Below are 24,241 nucleotides of genomic sequence, written 5' to 3' on the forward strand. Positions count from 1 at the left end.
CTCCAAAACATAGACAGAATGACCAGCATTCACAATTATAGGGTACTTAGGGTGCGATACCGTCTTTCCCCAAATCATAGACAGAATGGCCAGCATTCAAAATTATAGGTACTTAAGAAGCAATACGGTCTTTCCCCAAAACATAGACAGAATGACCAGCATTCACAATTATAGATACTTAAGGAGCAATACGGTCTTTCCTCAAAACATAGACAGAATGACCAGCATTCAAAATTATAGATACTTAGGGTGCAATACGGTTTTTTCCCAAAAAATATACAGAATGACCAGCATTCACAATTATAGGTACTTCGGGTGAAATACCGTCTTTCCTCAAAACATAGACAGAATGACCAGCATTCACAATTATAGGTACTTAGGGTGCAATACCGTCTTTCCCCAAAACATAGACAGAATGACCAGCATTCATATTTATAGGTACTTAGGGTTCAATACCGTCTTTCCCCAAAACATAGACAGAATGATCAGCATTCACAATTATAGGTACTTATGGTGCAATACCGTCTTTCCCCAAAACATAGACAGAATAACCAGCATTCACAATTAAAGGTACTTAGGGTGCAATATGGTCTTTCCCAAAAACATAGACAGAATGACCAGCATTCACAATTATAGGTACTTAGGGTGTAATACGGTCTTTTCCCAAAACATAGACAGAATGACCAGCATTCACAATCATAGGTACTTAGGGTGCAATACCGTCTTTCCCCAAAACAGACAGAATGACCAGCATTCACAATTATAGGTACTTAGGGTGTAATACGGTCTTTCCCCACAACATAAACAGAATGACCAGCATTCACAATTATAGGGTACTTATGGTGCAATACCGTCTTTCCCCAAAACAGACAGAATGACCAGCATTCACAATTATAGGTACTTAGGGTGCAATACGGTCTTTCCCTAAAACATAAACAGAATGACCAGCATTCACAATTATAGGTACTTAGGTTACAATACGGTCTTTCGCTAAAACATAGACAGAATGACCAGCATTCATATTTATAGGTACTTAGGGTTCAATACCGTCTTTCCTCAAAACATAGACAGAATGATCAGCATTCACAATTATAGGGTACTTATGGTGCAATACCGTCTTTCCCCAAAACATGGACAGAATGACCAGCATTCACAATTATAGGTACTTAGGGTGCAATACCGTCTTTCCCCAAAACATAGACAGAATGACCAGCATTCATATTTATAGGTACTTAGGGTTCAATACCGTCTTTCCCCAAAACATAGACAGAATGATCAGCATTCACAATTATAGGTACTTATGGTGCAATACCGTCTTTCCTCAAAACATAGACAGAATAACCAGCATTCACAATTAAAGGTACTTAGGGTGCAATATGGTCTTTCCCAAAAACATAGACAGAATGACCAGCATTCACAATTATAGGTACTTAGGGTGTAATACGGTCTTTTCCCAAAACATAGACAGAATGACCAGCATTCACAATTATAGGTACTTAGGGTGCAATACCGTCTTTCCCCAAAACAGACAGAATGACCAGCATTCACAATTATAGGTACTTAGGGTGCAATACGGTTTTTCCCTAAAACATAAACAGAATGACCAGCATTCACAATTATAGGTACTTAGGTTACAATACGTTCTTTCGCTAAAACATAGACAGAATGACCAGCATTCATATTTATAGGTACTTAGGGTTCAATACCGTCTTTCCCCAAAACATAGACAGAATGATCAGCATTCACAATTATAGGTACTTATGGTGCAATACCGTCTTTCCCCAAAACATAGACAAAATAACCAGCATTCACAATTAAAGGTACTTTGGGTGTAATACGGTCTTTTCCCAAAAAATTGACAGAATGACCAGCATTCACAATTATAGGTACTTAGGGTGCAATACCGTCTTTCCCCACAACATAAACAGAATGACCAGCATTCACAATTATAGGGTACTTATGGTGCAATACCGTCTTTCCCCAAAACAGACAGAATGACCAGCATTCACAATTATAGGTACTTAGGGTACAATACGGTCTTTCCCTAAAACATAGACAGAATGACCAGCATTCACAATTATAGGTACTTAGGGTGCAATACCGTCTTTCCCCAAAACATACACAGAATGACCAGCATTCACAATTATAGGGTGCTTATGGTGCAATACCGTCTTTCCCCAAAACATAGACAAAATGACCAGCATTCACAATTATAGGTACTGAGGGTGCATTACGGTCATTCCCTAAAACATAAACAGGATGACCAGCATTCACAATTATAGAGTACTTAGGGTGCAATACGGTCTTTCCCTTAAACATAGACAGAATGACCAGCATTCACAATTATAGGTACTTAGGGTGCAATATCGTCTTTCCCCAAAACATAGACAGAATGACCTGCATTCATATTTATAGGTACTTAGGGTTCAATACCGTCTTTCCCCAAAACATAGACAGATTGATCAGCATTCACAATTATAGGTACTTATGGTGCAATACCGTCTTTCCCCAAAACATAGACAGAATAACCAGCATTCACAATTATAGGTACTTAGGGTGTAATACGGTCTTTTCCCAAAACATAGACAGAATGACCAGCATTCACAATTATAGGTACTTAGGATGCAATACCATCTTTCCCCACAACATCAACAGAATGACCAGCATTCACAATTATAGGGTACTTATGGTGCAATACCGTCTTTCCCCAAAACAGACAGAATGACCAGCATTCACAATTATAGGTACTTAGGGTGCAATACGGTCTTTCTCTAAAACATAAACAGAATGACCAGCATTCACAATTATAGGTACTTAGGGTGCAATACGGTCTTTCCCCAAATCATAGACTGAATGACCACCATTCACAATTATAGGTACTTATGGTGCAATACCATCTTTCCCCAAAACATAGACAGAATGATCAGCATTCACAATTATAGGTATTTAGGGTGCAAAACCATCTTTCCCCAAAGCATAGACAGAATGACCAGCATTCACAATTATAGGTTCTTAGGGTGCAATACGGTCTTTCCCCAAAGCATCGACAGAATGACCAGCATTCACAATTATAGGTACTTAGGGTGCAATACGGTCTTTCCCTAAAACATAGACAGAATGACCAGCATTCACAACAAGTGAAACTGCGAGCTACTGCTCACTGATGATACCCCCGCCGCAAGTGGATAATATTAATAGTGTAAAAATATGGAAGTGTTCGGTAAACAGGAAGTTGTCGAGGGATGAATCTGAAAACGCATCACACGGTATAGCTGACTTATATAAATCCTGAAACCAAATTTCAGAAATCCTTGTATTGTAGTTCCTGAGAAAAATGTGACGAAAATTTTCAACTTGGCTATCATGTGTAAAATCATACAAGTGTTCGGTAAACAGGAAGTTGTCGAGTGATGAATCTGAAAACGCATCACACGGTATAGCTGACTTATATAAATCCTGAAACCAAATTTCAGAAATCCTTGTATTGTAGTTCCTGAGAAAAATGTGACGAAAATTTTCAACTTGGCTATCATGTGTAAAATCATACAAGTGTTCGGTAAACAAGAAGTTGTCGAGTGATGAATCTGAAAACGCATCACACGGTATAGCTGACTTATATAAATCCTGAAACCAAATTTCAGAAATCCTTGTATTGTAGTTCCTGAGAAAAATGTTACGAAAATTTTCAACTTGGCTATCATGTGTAAAATCAGACAAGTGTTCGGTAAACAGGAAGTTGTCAAGTGATGAATCTGAAAACGCATCACACGGTATGGCTGACATATATAAATGTTGATACCAAATTACAGAAAGGGTGGATGTGTAGTTCCTGAGAAAAATGTGACGAAAGTTTCATGGGACGGACTGACTGACGGACTGACGGACGGACGGACTGACGGACGGACGGACTGACGGACGGACGGACTGACGGTCGGACTGACAGACAGAGGTAAAACAGTATACCCCCCCCTTTTTTTAAAGCGGGGGTATAATTATAGGTACTTAGGGTGCAATACGGTCTTTCCCCAAAACATCGACAGAATGACCAGCATTCACAATTATAGGTACTTAGGGTGCAATACGGTCTTTTCCCAAAACAAAGACAGAATGACCAGCATTCACAATTATAGGTACTTATGGTGCAATAGCATCTTTCCCCAAAAAATAGAAAGAATGACTAGCATGACTAGCATTCAGTTACAGAAACAGTAGTCTTTCCTTGCAGGAAGAAATGCCCCAAAAGTGACTTATAGTATATTTTACATTTTAGGTTGACTTTTTTGTCAAATTTTTTTTTAACTACGGTAATTGTCAACAAGAAAAATTTAGTCAAGAATTTATATCCTTGAAGTTAGCACCTGTTGATCTTGTGTTATCAAATAGGCTCTGCTGAAAATGATAAATGTAGCTGTGTGTATATTTAAAAACCAAAATAAGTTAAAGGATGAAAAATATCAAAATAATGTAAAAAAGAAGCATATGTAAATACAAGTTTAAATAAGTAAAATTAATCATATGTAAATAAAAATTTAAATAAGTATAAAAATAAATAAACTTCTAGAAATTAAACAAAAATTCTTAAGACTATGAATCTAAATAAAAAAATAAAAACTACAATATTAATATATCTTTAAAATGTAAGAGGCATTAATGTTAAAAAGTCTGTGTGAAACATCATCTACGTGTGAAACATCATAGATCTACGTGTGAAACATCATCTAATGTCAAATAGTCCTCTGTTTCATGTAACATCAGGGACAGTCATAAATCCTCCCCTGTAGACAGCGTATCATGACGACATAAAGGACTTCAAATTCATTTGATAACAAAAACAAAGTTAAATTTGTGTGACATTAAAAATAAAGATGATCAGTAAATTATATTGGTCACAATTTTATGTAAATTTAACTTGTATTTATATATAAATATTTATATAGAATAGTCACCAAAGAGACTATACTTGTATCTTTAAGATATTTCAAATCAACTGTGCTTGTGACGGTCATAAATTTGTATTTGGACTATTAAAATCAACAGATCATTATTTCATGGAAACATGAATAATTTATCCTGGTTGTAACATCATGAAAAACCATATATCCACAATGATGGACAACTTATCATGATGACTTCATCAAAAATACCTCGACCAAAAACTTTAACCTGAAGCGGGACAGACGACCAAACGAACGGACGAACGGGCGCACAGAGCAGATAACATAATGCCCCTCTAAAATCGTAGGTGGGGCATAATAATAGTATTGTTATTGTTGCTGGTGTGTGTCTTCCAGATTTCATTGCAAACACAATTATGATTGGGGGGGGGGGGGGGATGATGAAAACAAATGTTTTTGTTTCTTGTTTCTAATTATCATGATCATGTAATGATAGCGAATTTTTGTATTCAACTGAATTGTATACAAAAGAGTTCAACAGAATGCATCAGAAACCAGCAATCTGAAATATCACATCAAGAAAATAAACAAATTTTGAATCACAGACGAATATAAGTAATGTTTAACAATTAAACACGATCAGTCTCCCCCCAAAAAAGACCACATTCGGGAAATATATGTGATAAGTCAAACTGTACATGTCTGATATTGTTTTTAATTTAGTTCGACTTTGAAAATATGTATAAAGAAGATAAGTACTACGTGGTAAAAGTATAAATTGAATGTAGACTCTTCATAACAGGAAGATGAAGGGTGTGATTATTAACGATTTCAACTTGACATCATCCGGAGGTTACAAGTGGAAACATAATTTTCTCTACATCAGCTTGGTTCGACTTTATTCATTGTATTATTCAATGCTTTCATTTTTGAGTGTAGTATACATTGACTAAATTACGGATGGGAGAGGCTGACAAGTTGTACACTTTTTTATTTTAATTTTAAGTAATAACAGTAATCACGCAATGCGATAAACACAACACGTTTCGATATCTTGAAAAAAGCAAGGGTTGCATACATGTACAATTTTCATTAGTAAATCAAGTTTTGGATGTTGTTTATTATGAGTAATAAGTTTTAACTATTGGGACTAGTTGGCATTTCTTTCTTTAGATTTTATGTGTCCTGCGTGTTTTTATGTCTTTACATATAGGTATTAAACTGGTTTTTTTTATGGCATTAGTTTGACGAGTGGGTCTTTTTCTTAATAAGATTACACTTTTATGCATGTGAGGGACGAGTTGACATATCTTTATTTAGCAGCAGCAGATAAACTATTCTCCATCAGTTTAGTTTTTCAATGTAGCCAGTAGTCTTCGATTCAATTGTATCGTACATACAAGTAAGTTATTTAACGTGACACAATATGATGCAGTTAGTACATTTCATTTTATCATGACATATTTGGTATTGAACAGTTATTATGGTGGATAGTTAGGTCGACATAGCTTTATTAACTCGTGACTAAATAATTGGAATATGAACAAAAAACACTTAAAATGTACTGCAAGCACGTTTTTTTTTTATATAATTCAGAGGAAATGCTATGCCCGACTCGCCCGACTCGTACATTTGAACAACCGGACAAGTAATTATTTTTGTCTTGGTTGCCCGTGGACAAGTAACAAAATATACAAGACAAAGTTAAAATCCAACAAAAACATAAAATTAATTTCAAAACGTATAAAGATGTTTAATTTATGTAAAAGAAACCAATGTTCAGCAAGTAAAAACATAATGTTCATGATGACAATAAATATTTCATGATACAGGAAATAGATCGATTACCAAAATAAATAAAAATAAGTATGCGAACCCGAGTCGCGTATTAGTGCATTGGCTTTGTCCGTTGACCCGGGATCGTCGATTAGGTTTTATCCATCATTTACCGGAAGTGTCATTTCTTTAATTTTTTTATCGAGATTCAGATTGATAAATACTTAATAAAAAGGTGGGCAAGCAAGACAAAAACAGTCACAAGTCGAGTAGAAAACCTTAAATGCAAATTGAGGACACAGAGTATTTAAAAAAAACCGGAAGCGAGAATTTCAGACATCGTGGATATCAGATTGCCCCTGGCTTTCTATGGAAATTCGGAAAATAAATTAAGTTTTTGTCTTATTTATAGATGAAAGGTCAACATTATGTGTTGTCAAAGTGGAAAATAGAAGGGACGCTTTAATTGCCCATCAAGACAATAATAAATAATCAAGAAAAAAAAACAAGTGTGTCAGTTGAGAGAAACACCACAAAATCAATAATTTATCTATTATTTAGTTTACATTTCTTCAATCAGTCCTCAAATTTAGTATATGTACCTACTGGCTACAATTTTTATTCAAAAACTTCTGTAAAATTGCCCTTTACATGTCATTTTATTGGTTGGTTTGCTGTTATATTTCTGTTCCATTGATGTTAACCAATTTCCTACTTTCCTAATTTTTTACACATATAAACAAATAGATTTCATTTGTTTGTGATGCACAACAGTGCTAAGTTAGAATCATATATTAGCTAACAAGAAATACTTCAATATTTATTGGGATCATCAGGGCAAGTAAAAAAATTTCCGGACAAGTAAAATTTTAGGCTTCACTTGCCCTGGGACAAGTGCTCACAACAAATATTTCCACACCCCTGTTAATTATTCAGAAGGTAGATATAGGAAGATGTGGTATGAGTGCCAATAAGACAACTCTCAATCCAAGTAACAGTTTATAAAAAGAAGGGTTTGTTTTACTTAAGACTCTGAAAATGTTTGAAATAAGCATTCAACGTGTGTATGCTCTGATAAATCTAGGAATCATATAATATTTTCAAAAAATGTCAATAAGGCTTCTTATTAAATCGTTGTTAAAAAAATCGGATGTTATGTAGAAAGTAAAATAACGAAAATACCGAACTCCAACGCAATTCACAAATCGAAAAATGATTTATCAAATAGCAAAATCAGAAACTTAAACACAACAAACGAATGGAAAACAACTGTCATAATCCTTATTGCTTTTACAGGAATGTTTTACTGTAGAAAACAGTGGATAAAACCTCGTTTATAGGTAGCATAATATGTATGACAATAAGGTTCTACTTATGGCATATGGGTAATTATTCTTAGGCAATGTTTTTTTTTTAGTTATCAACATAATTTGAAAAATGCTCAAAGAAATATTTAAGTGACATGTTTTTTGAACATTTAACAACATTTTAAAATTTTGTGCATGCATCTTGAAAACGTTACGTATTTAAAATTGAGGAATCATATCTAAACATCATCATGATCATTTTGTTTCATAATGTGTTAACACAATTCTTTGAAAAATGTAGAAATGATATTATAATATGCTCAAATAATATATTGCTGTTATCCAGATTTATTGTTATAGTGCCGTCAGCGAACCTTACCAATTCAAGCTAAGGCTATTCCCGACACTTTATAGACATGGTGCTAACCGATTTTGGAACAAGAAACCAGCAGTTTGATAAACTGTTAAGATTTGAAAATATCTCACATTTTTACAACATATAAATGCGTCTGAAGATAATCAATACAAAATAACTGAGATGTGTTGAGGATTGCAAACGAAATAACTATCCACCAAGGTCAAGCTGATTTTTTTTTTGTGTGTAAGCAAATACAATTAAAAAGAGAGAGGGACATACTGATTTATATGGTGATATGCATGTCCAATGAGTATTATGATTTATATAGGAGGAGTACCAGGTTATTTAGATAACATTTATCAAGTTTTAAACTTCAATTTGTATGGTCAATACTATAAGGTCCTGTGTAACCTTTCGTTATTCAAGCTTGGAATACTGTAAATGCAGAAATTACTGCGTACATTTATTATTGCAATTTTGTCATTTAACACTAAAATTCGATTTTAATTTCTACGATATTGAGAAAAATACTGTTTTCTTCATATACAAATTTTCAAAATGGGAGTTTAAAGTGTTGCAATTATAACTCGGTTGCATATATCTCAGTAATAAAAACATCGGAATAAAATTCTTAATTTACAGTTACCAAATCATGCTAAATGATTAGGATTGCTTATTATCATTAATTTGTCAAGTGAGCATAAAAATATTAGTATCAATCAATGTAAAATACACATTCGACTTGATCGACATTAAAAATGAGTTAAAACTGAAGCGTGAAGTTCATTCCGAAATTTTGCATAGATTACCTTAACTGGATTGCAAAACTTTTTGGAATTTTGGTCCTTAATGCTCTTCCACTTTGTACTTTATTTAGCCTTTTAACTTTTTTGGATTCGAGCGTCACTGATGAGTCTTTTGTAGACGAAACGCGCGTCTGGCGTATATACAAAATTTAGTCCTGGTATCTATGATGAGTTTATTGATAAGGTTTCAATGTTTAATCCATATATTTGTTGTTTTATGATTCGTAGGCAGTTCTTTTCTTTAGTTCTTCTTCATTTGTTCAAGGTCGGACTAGGCGCATTTATCTCTGGTCATATTTGAAACAATCGGTACAGAATCAATAAAATTGGGCAGATAATTGTATTCAATCGGATTTGTTACTACTATTTTCAGTTTTGTGAATCCATTTGGCTGTTTAATAAGCGTTTTTAAATAATCGTAACTTATATTACATAAAAGGGCAACATCTTTTGTCCAATATCAGATGAAAATATATCTAATTAGTTTTATTCAAGATATTAAATGGCCTAGAATTGATGTTTCTCTGCATAATATGATAACTAAAACTAAGGTTAAAATTGAGAATGGAAATGGGGAATGTGTCAAAGAGACAACAACCCGACCAAATAAAAAACAACAGCAGAGGGTCACCAACAGGTCTTCAATGTAGCGAGAAATTCCCGCACCCGGAGGCGTCCTTCAGCTGGCCCCTAAACAAATATATACTAGTCCAGTGATAATGAACGCCATACTAATTTCCAAATTGTACACAAGAAACTAAATTAAACTACATTTATAACAGCAATACACGTTTGACTGGTTTATACGACGTTATATGGTCTAACTACTGGTGCCTCTAATTTCGTCCTTGTTGCGGAGACGATTTGAAATGTGCAGTGGAATAAATTGTTTCATATAAAGTTCGACGATTTGGGATTTGGGAGTTCGACGATAACGTTATACCAATAGCATTATTATATCCATATCACATAACTAACGAATGTTTGCTAATAACTACGTTTTAATCCAATATTTACAATATATACAATCATTTTCGTAATACAATTTCACAACATTGTTTTCGATGTTAACTTATCGCATGATAAAGACGATCTGTCTACGTCTGAACATTAGACATCAAATTTCACACTAATTTAACCTGATTTCCAGAGATGATCAAAACAAAGTAATTAAATTAAATAGCCACAGCTGCACGTGCAGACGATTTTTACTTGAACTCTAAATGACTAGACTGACCTACTGAAGGTGTCATAAAATTTAGGAATACCGTTAAGATTAACCATTAACTTTCTACACAGTAATAAATTCTTTGGAAAATACTGTTATCTTTAACTAATCTTAGCAGACGAAAATGTAGCTCTATTTCAACATAATTATATTGAAAATTAACGATAAAAATAAACTTGCAAAATTATAAGTGCAATCAATAAAAACCGATTTCTACTCTATTAAAAATCCTAACTATAAACAATCATACTAATAAAAACTAAAAAGCTATTGTCTTCAATTCATTCTCCCCCTCTTGATTGCTCTAAGCCAATCAAACAAACAATAATTAAACGATATAAAACTGTCTTTGGTCTAAGTTCAATTGTCAAATCTAAAACTATTTCAAAATATTTAACTGTCTAAATTGAAATGAAAATATATGTCCACATTTATACTTCAATTATTTATCACTGTCATTTTCGGAGGTTTCGATCTCTAACGGGCACAGTTTTGTTATTGGTCTTATCAATACAGTTTGTCCAAGTGAAACTTTTGCAACGCGAACATGTCCATCTTTGCCAGGGAAAACTTCGATTATTCTGCCAAGCGGCCAATGTCCTCTCGGAACGTTCGGATTCATCACAAGCACAATATCATCGATTTTCATGTCCCTTTTTTGTTTTAGTCCACTTGTCACGTTTGTTAAGTCCCGGCAACCATTCTCTAATCCAACGTTTCAAAAAATGTCTAATTAATTCCTGTATTTTTCTCCATCGTTTTCTCGGGTTAAAATCAGTATTATCAACGGTTTCTGGAGCGAAATGACCACCTAATTGTCCGTGCAAGAAGTGATTCGGTGTTAAAGGTGTATCATCTTTCGGATCGGCAGATTGGTACGTAAGCGGTCTCGAATTTATCAGTGCTTCAACTCCGGTAAATGCTGTTAAAAGTTCCTCATCATTAATGTCTGCATTTCCTAATATTGCATAAATAGCCCTTTTTGCCGATTTTATCATTGTCTCGTGAATACCACCAAAATCCGGAGCTAACGGTGGGTTGAAATGCCACTTAATCCCTTGGTTACTAATTGAATTATGTATTTTATCCTTGTCTAAAAGCGCAACAAGTTCTTTCAGTTCTCTATTTGCTCCAACAAAATTAGTTCCATTGTCTGAAATCATCTCTTTCGGAAGACCTCGCCTGTTCACCATCCGATAAAATGCGTTAAGAAATGAGTCCGTATCTAATCCAAATGCTACTTCCAAATGCACTGCGCGTGACGCTAAACATGTAAATAGACATACGTATCTTTTCTGACGTCGTTTTCCTCTGCCCTGAACAGTTATGAACGGTCCACCAAAATCAACTGCTGTACGAGCGAAAGCATGTAAAAAGTAAAATCACAAAAATACTGAACTTAGAGGAAGATCAATTGGGAAAGTCCATAATCACATGGCAAAATCAAATAACAAAACGCATCAAAACGAATGGACAAGAACTGTCATATTCCTGACTTGGTACAGGCATTTTCAAATGTAGAAAATGGTGGATTAAACCTGGTTCTATAGCGCTAACCCTCTCACTTTAATGACAGTCTCATCAATTTCCGATATTTTTACATTGATGCGTTAAATAAACAGACACAATAAATAAAATAGTCAAAATATGGGTACATCAGTCATCATCGTTTAACAATTTTAAAAGGAACAATTTAACAGAACACAAAAACATCTACTATCTACGAACACATTTATTGATTTGAGTGTCTGACGTCAGAAAATTTTATACGTCACATAAATTTGTCGTTCAATGTGCGTACAAACAATTTTAAAATTTTCATGGGAATGTTAGCATACAGAGTTAAAAAATCAAAAGTATGTAAGAATAAATTTAAGAAATAGACCGAGATTTAAACTAGTTCAAAAGTTATATATAGAATTTATAAGAATCCAAAAATAGTTAATTCCACTACGCGATTGAATGATTTTGACGTTTGTGGTTCAACGTATATTGTAATTCATAATAGAAATATATCATAATGACATATAATAGAACAATATCATATTGACGGGATCTTTTAAAGTACAGAGTCACGTTATAAAAACAAAAGAAATACGAAAAGTCGCAAATACAAAACAAACCACAAAAAATGAAAGCCAATACAAACACATTGACGAGATGTATAAGTACCAAACCACGTGAAACGGATATCGCATGAAACCATTCAACAGTAAAAGTAATAATAATAATAGAACAAAGACAAATGAAAGAACTATAAAACACGTTGTTAAGATGATAAACAACATCAGTACGTAGAATCTATACATCAAGATCATCGTGTATTATTTGAGAAGTTGATACGGAATATTTATCAACAAGGTCTTGGTACCTTCCGATGAACTTTTTTAGAAAAAGAACGAGACGTTCTTTGACATACCCCTGTTTCATCAACTTTCTACTCAGACACTGATGACGTTTTACAAAGTCTGAGTAGGAGCTGCAAGCTCTTGAATAACGAATAAGTTGGGAAATATATATCCCATATGCAGGTGAAGTTGGTATATTGCTACTAAGGTGGGGGAAATTTATAATTTCAAAATTAAAATCGTCTCGTTTGTCATAGATTCTGGTACTGAGATGACTGTGTAAGTCAAATTCGAGATATAAGTCTAAAAATGAGGCGGAGGAAGCCGTGTCTGTTGTTTCTTTAATCTCTAGTTCTGGGGGATATATTAATGGAACCCAATCAGAAAAGTTCGGATTGTTTATGGAAAGAACATCATCAATATATCTGAAAGTGAAATTAAATAATCTGGCTTCTTTGATTCTCTTGTTTTTTACAAGTGTCTGGAGGAACTCCGATTCATATGAAAATAAGAAGAGGTCGGCAAGAAGAGGCGCACAGTTTGTTCCCATAGGAATGCCTACAATTTGTTGTAAAGGTGTTTTGAAACGAATTTCCGGTAACAGAGCCATCACTTGCTCGGCAACTTTAGCTTTCTTCTTACGACAGGTATAACACTCATGTTCATATTCTCTTATTTCTTCTCTCCCTGAAATAATCCAAAATCGTGACGATAATGCTGAAAATGTTTGATTTGTCCCACTAACATGTTTTCCAAGTTCGTGATATCGTTTCACAATAAGCTTCGTGACCCAATTTTTTCGTGGTAATATTATTGGATATCTTGCATCAAACGATAGAAATTCGGCGTTCTCTAAACGTCCATCACATCTGATTAGTCCATTTTCATCAATTCGCGGTTGTAATCCTAGCAATTTGCTGGTTTTCGGTAAATCTTTACTTTTCATAAGAGCGTTGTATTCGTCTGAAAATGCCTCCCTTTATGCATTCTTGATTATATCCAACTCGACATCTGCATATTCTACGGTAGATAAACTACCTTGACGACGTTGTTTTTGCTTTAGTCTGCAATTGTCAATAAATCTGTGCACATACGCTTGTACACGAACTAGTCTTACGACACTAGAATAACGTACGGGATCTAAACGCCAATCTAAATCATTATTATGAATACTTTTCAGTGTAGTATATTTATTGCTTGTTTTCTTTTGACACTTAAGTTCGGTATCACGTACGTTTTCTATCTGAATATTAGTGTCCGGCCATTGTGGTTCCTCATCTTGTAGAAATTCCGGTCCATTCCACCAAATTACGTCCGAGTGTAATTGTTCAACGGTTCTACCTCTAGATACTAAATCTGCCGGGTTAACTTTTGTTGGCACATGTCGCCATTGTTTAGGATGCGATGAAGTGTGAATTTCTCCGATTCGATTCGCTACAAATGGCTTGTACTCTCTACTCCTGCCTCTAATCCAATACAAAACGTTCATACTGTCTGACCAGAATGTCATATTATCATCGGGCACTTCTAATGCGTGTTTAACTGAAAGTGCTAATCTTAATCCTAAAACTGCGGCCATTAACTCAAGTCTTAGAATGCTGACTGAAGTTAAAGGAGCAACTCTCGATTTCGCTGCTATAAATCTCGTAGATATTATTCCACTCTTATACTCGTGTCTAGCATAAATAACTGATCCATAAGCCTCCTGAGAAGCGTCGCTGAATGTGTGTAGACTCGTTAAAACAATGTCTTCGTTTAACTGCAAACATCTCGATATTTTAATACAACATAGTTCATCAAGTTCACGGAACCACTCTCTAGATTTTTCAACAAGTTCTTCGTCTAACTGGTCGTCCCAGTCTAGTCCTGCTGTCCACATCTCTTGTAGTAGTAGTTTTCCTCTTATTGTGTACGGCGCAATAAATCATAACGGATCGAATAACGTAGCAACTTTGCTTAGAATGTTTCGTTTAGTAAATTTAAAATCATCTGCCGGTGGGTTAGCTTTAAACGTGAATATGTCATTGTCTGCCTGCCATATAACTCCTAGAGTTTTCACTGACGGTAAATATCCCTCATCGAGATCGACTTGTGACGCGCGATCTTCTTCTGGTATGCATTGTAAAACTGCCTTTGAATTCGATAGCCATTTCCGTGCATACATCCCTGCCTTTGCCCATAACTGTGACAGCTGATTATAAAGTTCGATGCCTTGTTCATCGTTGATTACGGAGTCCATACTGTCGTCCATGTATGTAGATTTGAGAACTGTTTCGGCGGCTCGTGGATATGAATCTTTTGTCATTTCGGCATGTTTTCTAGAAACAAACTGAGCTTGAAATGGAGACGAATTTACTCCAAAAACAACACTTTTGAATTCATATTCCTCTGGTACTTGGTCAGTTTTCATTGCGCGCCATAAAAATCTGTGATACGGCCTGTCGTCTTGTGCAATTTTAATTCTCAAATACATTTCGGCGATGTCACAAACAAGTTCAACGGGGTATTTTCTGAAGCGTAATAGTACATCGAATAAATCTTGCTGTAACTTTGGACCTTGATGAATATTGTCATTTAGCGAAATCCCCTGAAATTTTGCGGACGCATCAAATACAATCCTCGTTTTAGTAGTTTCCTTGTCCGGTCTTATTACCGGGAAATGCGGCAAATACCATTTTCCTCTTACGGTCTCCTCTTTTGTCGATACTTTGCGAACATATCCTTTCTCAATATATTTCTCTATTGTTTGTGTATAAACATTAGCAATACTCGGGTCTTTGTTTTCTTTGTAATCTTTTTTCTATATTTGCTAATTTACTTAATGCCATATTATAATTGTTCGGTAATGAAGGTGTGTCGTCTTTCCATGGTACTTTAACTTCGTAGTGTCCATCCTTAAATTCCAAAGATTGCTCTAGCTTTGACAATGCTTTTTGCTCATCATTGCTTAGAAACACGTTTTCGCTTGGTGTTTTGACATTTTCGATTTCCCAAAACTTCCTAACAATGTTATCTAAATCGTTTCGATCCTCTTGTCCACGAGCAAAATAAGTTCGGTTAAAGAGTGTCTGATCCTGACCGCTATTCGGATCTCCGATGCACGTCCAACCTAACGGCGTTAGTCTAGCAATTGGCTCTCCAGGTTTACCACGTATACATGTATCTCTATAAGAATAATGTAGATCCGGATAGTCCAGTCCGATCAACATATCAACAGTAGGTCTCTTTCCTAGATTCGGAAATTTAATCCCTGCAAGATGGTCCCATTCCGAGCGTGTTGTTTCCAGTCAACCGGCTGTAAACTTCCGGTTACACGGTTAGTAGTGAATGCGACTATTTTGGCGTCTGTCTGACCATTGTGACTTTGAAGTCTTACCTCGACTGGCATAGTTTCAAATGTTTCAACATTGTCATTTAACACATTAACTGTCACTTTCTGAACTTGTCCTTGAAGTCCCAATTCGGCGGCAACATCAGCGTTGATATACGTTTTCGTACTTGCGTCATCCAGTAATGCATTAACACTTACGGTACGGTTTCCATTTTTCAATATTACAGGTACTGTTCTAAGTGTAACGAAGTTTGATTTTCTGTCTCGGCCAATCATTGTTCGATCCTGATTCTCCCCCTCAGTGACGGCGTCTGTATTTTCCTTCTTTTCAGCAGCATAGTTCTGTTTTGTTTTCGATTCGGTTCTCACTGGAACTTTTGGCTCACTGAACGATTGTTTATCTCTATGTAAAAGTCTGTTGTGCACTTCTTTGCATCCACCAAAGTTACATGCTCTACTTCTCGGACACTGTCTGCCTACGTGATCATGTCCTAAGCAACGATAACACAACTGTAAACGTTTTGCGGTATCCCATCTCTTGTTAACGGTTAACTTCCGAAATTCATCACACTTCCAAACTCCATGATTACTGTTACAACACTTGCACACCCTATTTCCGGTATAGCTTTCATTTTGCGATTCTCCAAAAAATGTTCTAAATCCATCCCTACGATTTCCTTTATAATTCCGATGTGAATTGCTACTAGTGTTTGCACTTAATCCATGTATTGTTTCTGAGGCTATAGTTTGAAACTCTGCTTCCTGTAAAATCCACTCACGTAGACATTCAACTGACTCTGTTTTTCCGCTTTCGAATATCCAACGATGATACCTTGACAACATAGATTCTGTCATCTTTCGCTGCAATTTGTTGTACAAAGAACCATTCTTTAACTCCTCGAAACGACCTGCTTCTTTCAAGTTCACAACTGCTATATCCAGTAAATCTGCAAAATGTTCAATGTCTTTAGCGATACCTTCTCTCATAGGTTTAAAGTTTTCAAGTTCTTCTATATACAGGGTTATTTGTCTTCGTTGTCCTCCATACTTTCTTTCTAAGTGCTCCTTTGCGGCATCATACGCAACTGTTGAATGTCCTAAATTTTCGATAACTTGTAACGCTTCACGTTCCACATATTGTCTTAGTTGTAATAATTTATATTCCTTTGTCGCCGGTGCTTGGTCGATACATGCTAGAAATGCAGCTTTCCAGCTCTGATAGTTTATTTTATCTCCTTTAAATATCGGTATTGAAACTCTTTTTAATTGTTTCCACATGTCGCTTCCTAATTCTGACTTCAATTGCTTGTTGTTATTTTCTTCTTTCGTAGTTTGTTCAAATTCTGGTTTAACTTCCTTTTCTTCAGTTACATGTTTACTTTCAACTTTATTTTCGGAATTCACATTATCTTGTTTTGATATGCTAGATACACTGGATCCAACGCTTGACGCAACTTGGCTCTCGATCAAATAGTCACGACACTCATTTTCTGCGTCTGTAAATTCTTCTTCGATTTTTTCCATCTCTTTTGTTGTTTTCATCACATTTTGAATGTCATTTCTATGCTTGTATTTGTCGTATAAATTCCCCATAAAATCCATCGCTTTTTCTTCTGCATTTATCAGTTTCTCTTGAATTACTTTTATTTCTTCACGATCCAGAAAATCTTCTTCAAGAATTTGTAGTAATGAATGTCTAGTTTTTGTGAATGCCGATTTCGCTTTCACTTTTTCCTTCTTCAGATCTTCTAATTGTAAACTTTCGTCCGGTTGAGCAATTACAGTTTCGTCCATTTTGTCTCCCTCGCTTGCCGCTGCTTCGATTTCCAAATCCCAATTACTCATTTTCTCACAATACGATTACGATTAAAGTTCTTTGAACCACGCTCTGCTACCAAAATGTTGCGGAGACGATTTGAAATGTGCAGTGGAATAAATTGTTTCATATAAAGTTCGACGATTTGGGATTTGGGAGTTCGACGATAACGTTATACCAATAGCATTATTATATCCATATCACATAACTAACGAATGTTTGCTAATAACTACTTTTTAATCCAATATTTACAATATATACAATCATTTTCGTAATACAATTTCACAACATTGTTTTCGATGTTAACTTATCGCATGATAAAGACAATCTGTCTACGTCTGAACATTAGACATCAAATTTCACACTAATTTAACCTGATTCCCAGAGATGATCAAAACAAAGTAATTAAATTAAATAGCCACAGCTGCACGTGCAGACGATTTTTACTTGAACTCTTAATGACTAGACTGACCTACTGAAGGTGTCATAAAATTTAGGAATACCGTTAAGATTAACCATTAACTTTCTACACAGTAATAAATTCTTTGGAAAATACTGTTATCTTTAACTAATCTTAGCAGACGAAAATGTAGCTCTATTTCAACATAATTATATTGAAAATTAACGATAAAAATAAACTTGCAAAATTATAAGTGCAACCAATAAAAACCGATTTCTACTCTATTAAAAATCCTAACTATAAACAATCATACTAATAAAAACTAAAAAGCTATGGTCTTCAATTCAGTCCTTAATATATATACTGTCTGCAATACAGGCATGATATATATGATCATAAAGCGAGATTGCATGGAGTTTAAGGGCATACGATACAGTAGAGATCCCTCGTTGATTTTTTCCTAAAATGTTGATAGTAGGTCAATTTTAATGTGTACTTTCCGAATATGAAAAGAAAAAAGTACCTTCATGACTTACTTTTTGAAATTATTTGGTTCGAAATTTGCATATTTGTAAGAAAATTCCCGAAAATTCATAAATAATGACTTTTAAAGAAAGTAACAATACTTTTGAACAAAAAGTCATAACTTTTTTGTAAAACGTTCCCTTGATCCATGGCATCAAGTTTACTAAATGATCGTTTCCCGGATTTAGATTGATAAATTTCAAATAAAGAAATTGACCATATTTTTGCGTCTTTTCGGAAGTGCAGAAAAAAATTGATCGTTGATTTTTTCTTGACATTTGGGCGGAGTGTTCTTGAAACAGTACTTGATTGATTGCAAAAGAAAAAAAATGGGTTCATTTGCTGTTTTTTTTTCAAGAAAAGCCATATACCTTAATTTTTTTACGACGTCTGTCAGTATGGCGCTAAATTACGTTATATAAAGTTTTAATCGCACCAACGTCATGAAATCATTCCCGCCGTACCCGACTATGCTGTCAAGTATATGAAGGTGTTTTCCAAAGTATTGATACTTATCATAAAAATTCATAAGATGGTTATTCGTAAAATTGCTAAACATTTGTGCAAAACATGAGGTTAAACATTTCCGAAACGTAATTTGGACAGGAACCCTTTCATAATAAAAAAAAAAAAGGATATACAAATATATCCCAGCAGATCACTTAATCAGATTACGGCAAAACAGAAAAAAATCTTATAGAAGTATACAGGTGCTGCTCCGTCCGACATTGCTTTAAATTGCTTCATGTACCGAAAGATGATAGCTAACATTATTGCAAAGGCCCTAACATGGCAAAATGTGAACCAACTATAAATTAAGTGAGGTGATACCATTAATTAACAACCGTATAACCGCCAACAATGACAAAACCTGTCAGTTTTAAAAGGCCCCGACGTACTTGGATGTTTTTTCTTTTTACATTCAAAATATATTCATCTTTCAAATTTAGAATATAAGGAGTACTGTTTGTCCTATAGTTTGAGTTGTTTTGTGCAATTTCATGTCATAATTGCCTCAGTCGACTGAAAATGAAGTTGTAGTATAACATTTCAAAGAAAGTACAACAGCTAGTATTAGAGAATAATATTCAAGGATGTCTTTATCAATAGATAAGTTGCATTACCTTTCATACGGCGTAACTGTATGAATATTTGCGTACTTGTTTGTCTAAAGTAGAGCTATATTGAAAACACTTTATTTGTTCTTCTGTCCGATCGTCTAACTATAAGTGTGTTACTTTTCTCAGAAACAACGCTACTGCATGACTTCATATTTGTTCATCAGCTTGACGGCGACGAGTTTGAACGTGTGTACACTTTCTGATCTGTATGTCTGTCTGCAATTAGTGTACATTTGTCGATACTTCAAATTATATCTCGCAATACCATGAAGTTCAAAAGGGAGATGCTTATACAAATAAGAAGACGTGGTATGATTACCAATGAGGCAAATCTAAACCAGTGACCAAATGACAAAGACGTAAACGACTATAGGACATCGGACAGCCTTCAACAATGATTAAGACCCATACCGCATAGTCAGCTATGAAAAGACCCTACATGACAAATGCAAAACAACTCAAACGGGAAACTTACGGCCTGAGTTAAGTACAAAACAATGAACGAAATTCAAATATGATATACAATAACAAACGACACCATTGAATTGCACGCCCTTTTAACAGCATGTGAACGGACGTGTTCTTGTTTTGGTCTATAAAATCCAGATTGATATACACAAAAAATAAACCAAATAAACAAACTAACGTGTGACATTTTGCTTAAATTCAAAACAAAAACGACACCAATGTATTTTTTTTTTAATCTTTTTAACGGACTTTTATTGACACCTTTTGTACATACACATATACACATATAATATCATATATTTTTTAAAAAATCAATTAAACACTGCAATTTTTTTTTATGAACCAAGGCAAGTCCAGAACAGGATGAGAGACTTCTTTATTTACAATTTTTATTTACGAATATGGGTGTTGTACGACCTTGTCTATCCATGAGGGTCTCGCATATGCAGTCGGTTTTGTTATTTTATTGATTGTCTGTTAAATTCGGCCGTACAATAACAATTGACCATTCAATTTGCAGTTTGCCCAATGCTATACAAGAAGAAAAAAATAAAGACACAAACTATTCTGATTCTGATTATCTTTCAATTCAAGATTGTATTATTGACTTCATTATCAATGAGTGAAAATAAATGTTCTCGTAATGAAAAATATTGCAAGCTGTATCCCACGCCGTAGTAATTACTTGTTTGTATGAATTTCAAATCTTCCAACACTAGACCCGATTCAGCCACCCTTCGCGCCATATATTTTGTTAAAATTTTCTAATTAATCACGGGTTCATATGTTTTCTTTTTTCTTTTTGTGTCATTAAAATAACATGTTGATATCATAAATGTTCAATTAAATATTTGCCGCTGGACGTTAAGCAGCTTATAATAGATATAGGAAGATGTGGTATGAGTGGCAATGAGACAACTCTCAATCCTGGTAACAATTTATAAAAGTAAACCATTATAGGTCAAGGTACGGCCTTCAAAACGGATCCTTGGCTCACACCAAACAGCAAGCTATAAACGACCCTAACATTACAAGTGTACAACCAACGATCCAAAATATAAAATATATACTCATAATTAGCTACTGCAGCTTTTGTCATGTTTGTGCTGATGTTAAAAATAGCAGGTCCTTTTGTTTTGTAATGTGTCTTATTTGTTAAAATGTATCACCGTTTATTTTGTATATTGTTTAAAACTTTATGTGATATGTTTCATATATTATATAAGACTTTAGTTTGTATGTTTTATATTTTGTTTGTAACATTTATTTCTTTTATCGTTATTTCTATTGTAGCAGAACTGTCTATCATCGTACTAATTAGTCCAATTTCAACGTCATAGTTATCTACTAAGTATTGGAAGATATATTCCGATAGGATACTAGTTGGAAATTCTTTAAAATCAGAGGAGTATGTTGTTAGAGACAAAAATTGCCTGTCTTCTTATGCCTTCTTTTCGCACAGTGGTCAGTACAGCTGTAAACGCATCAACTAAATTTGATTTAAAGTCATCTAAAGGGATCATTTCAACCAAATTAATCAAACAGGATGTGATCGTCGCCTCTGTAACAGAATGCGCTATGCAATGCAGCAGTTGCGATTTTTGTGAAACAGCAAGTTTTGATTATGTGACGATGTTTTGCGATCTCTCTACATCATGCTATCTAGAAACACTGGTTTCACAAACTGCAACATTCATAAAGAAACGTCCAGCACAAAGTATGTACATGTATTGAAATTCTTTTTTTTTCCTTTTCCTTTTCAATATATTTAATATTTTATTTTTTTGAAAAAAATGAAAACAACACGTTAAATTTCGAATCACTTTTCTGCACTTTCTGAACGCCAAAAACTGAATGTGAATGTATAAGTACCGAAGCAATGGAAGAGCTTTATAAAATAAAAGACTGAAAATAGCAAACTTCATCTAAGGTCAATTCTGAATGAGGGGGTAAAAACCTTAGTTTCTTTATAATTTCAAAATTTAAAATTGTTTGTATTGCACAATGTCATGATTTTTTCTCTCTGACTGTTTATAACACCTATTGTATTTCTTCTGATTATTATTAGGTTTTTCCACTTTTCCACTTTTCTGTGGAAAGAACTATTGTATTTGTTCTGATTATTATTATTAAGTCCCTCCACTTTTCTGTGGAAAGACTTATTGTATTTTTTCTGATTATAAGGTCTTTCCACTTTTCTGTAGAAAGACCTATTGTTTTTCTTCTGATTATTTTTTAGGTCTTTCCACTTTTCTCTGGAAAGACCTATTGTTTTTCTTCTGATTATATTTTTTACTTCCGCCTAATTTTGTTCTTGCAATAAATATTTGTTTCGCAACATGTGGCTTAGATATTTGGTATATGATATCGAACAGTTTATGCGTTTTGAAATTTACCCTGTGTAACCGAATACTTTTCTTTGTAGGAGTTATCTCCCCAAACACTGTTTTCCTTGTGTTCACTACTCCTTTGCAACCGTAAAAGATTACGACAAATTTATTTTATAAAATTGATCGATATATCCTTTGCATGATTTGTCCTATTTTGACCGAAGCAATATGAACGCTCCTTATGAGAGTTATTTCCCCTTATGCATTTGACATAAGTGATATGCATTTCTATCTTGTAAACCATAAGTGATAGAGACCTAGGATCTTTTGATTTGAGGTCCTTGGTCCTAAAAAATGAAAATTAGGTCAATGTCAAAGGTCAAGGTCATATTTTAATTTTTAAATCTGGCTTATTTCCACTCATTTCCAGAAACCGTATAAGATATCGACAAATTATTTTTTCTAAATTGTTAGTTGCAACATGTTGTAACATGTAAATTTTGATTGCAAGGGTATGTTGAACGTAAAAGGGAGTTTTCTCCTCTCTTGTATTCGAAAATACGGGTATGGTAATATAACTCATTAACCAAATATAATTAAGACCTATGGTCTTTTGATTTGAGATCCTTGGTTTGTGACCTTGAAATTGATCTCAAGGTCATAGCTAGCCTAATTTGACGTTCTAGATTTTGACCTTTGCTTTTACCTCATATGTATACATGATAAAGCCATGAGACTTTTGACAAAAGGTATCAAACCATTTAACCTTGAAAAAAAAAACCGGAAGTGACCTTGTGTGAACCGGAAGTAGCTATTTTTGTGCTTTATTAATATAAAAGTATATAAAACTAGATATTTTTGGAATCAGTGTCAATTAAGGTAGAGAAGGACACTGAAGACCAAAAAAATCTAGCCAATGAACTTTCTTAAATTTCCCATATATTGTTCATTGGGGTGTACCTAACAAAATATCAAAATTTTTTTAAATATTCTTTGAAAAAGTAACCTCCCTTTGCAGTCCTAAAAATGCCATTTTTTGGCCTATTTAAGCTATAAAGGTACCTGCCAAAACAGACATATATAATTTTTTTTTAACTTTTTCTCAGAACATTATGATAAATGAATATTTTGAAATATTTTAGACATAATTAAATTTTTTTTTTATTTTTTTTTTTTCATAATGGCTACCCTTTTTTGCAATATGCCTGTAACCGGCTTGTGTACAATTTTGCCAAAAAAATATTGTAAAAGTAAAAAAAAAAAAAATTGTGTCAATGAACTTTTTTTTAAATTTGTATATAAAATACTTTATATCCATGCTACAAGTTATAAAAATAATAAAGATATGCTTCCAGGGAAAATAAAAAGTTACGGGGGTAGAATGACACCCTGTCACACACCCTTTTATGCTGATTTCATGAAAAATGTTAAAATTTTCACTATTTTTTTTAAATATCTTAACTAAAGGTGGGATTGTTTCTTTAATGAGCATATATTTTGCAGCTTCCATGTCTTTGTAATACTTTTTTTAT

The sequence above is a fragment of the Mytilus galloprovincialis genome, chromosome 5 (assembly GCF_965363235.1).
Source record: "Mytilus galloprovincialis chromosome 5, xbMytGall1.hap1.1, whole genome shotgun sequence".
NCBI lineage: Eukaryota > Metazoa > Mollusca > Bivalvia > Mytilida > Mytilidae > Mytilus > Mytilus galloprovincialis.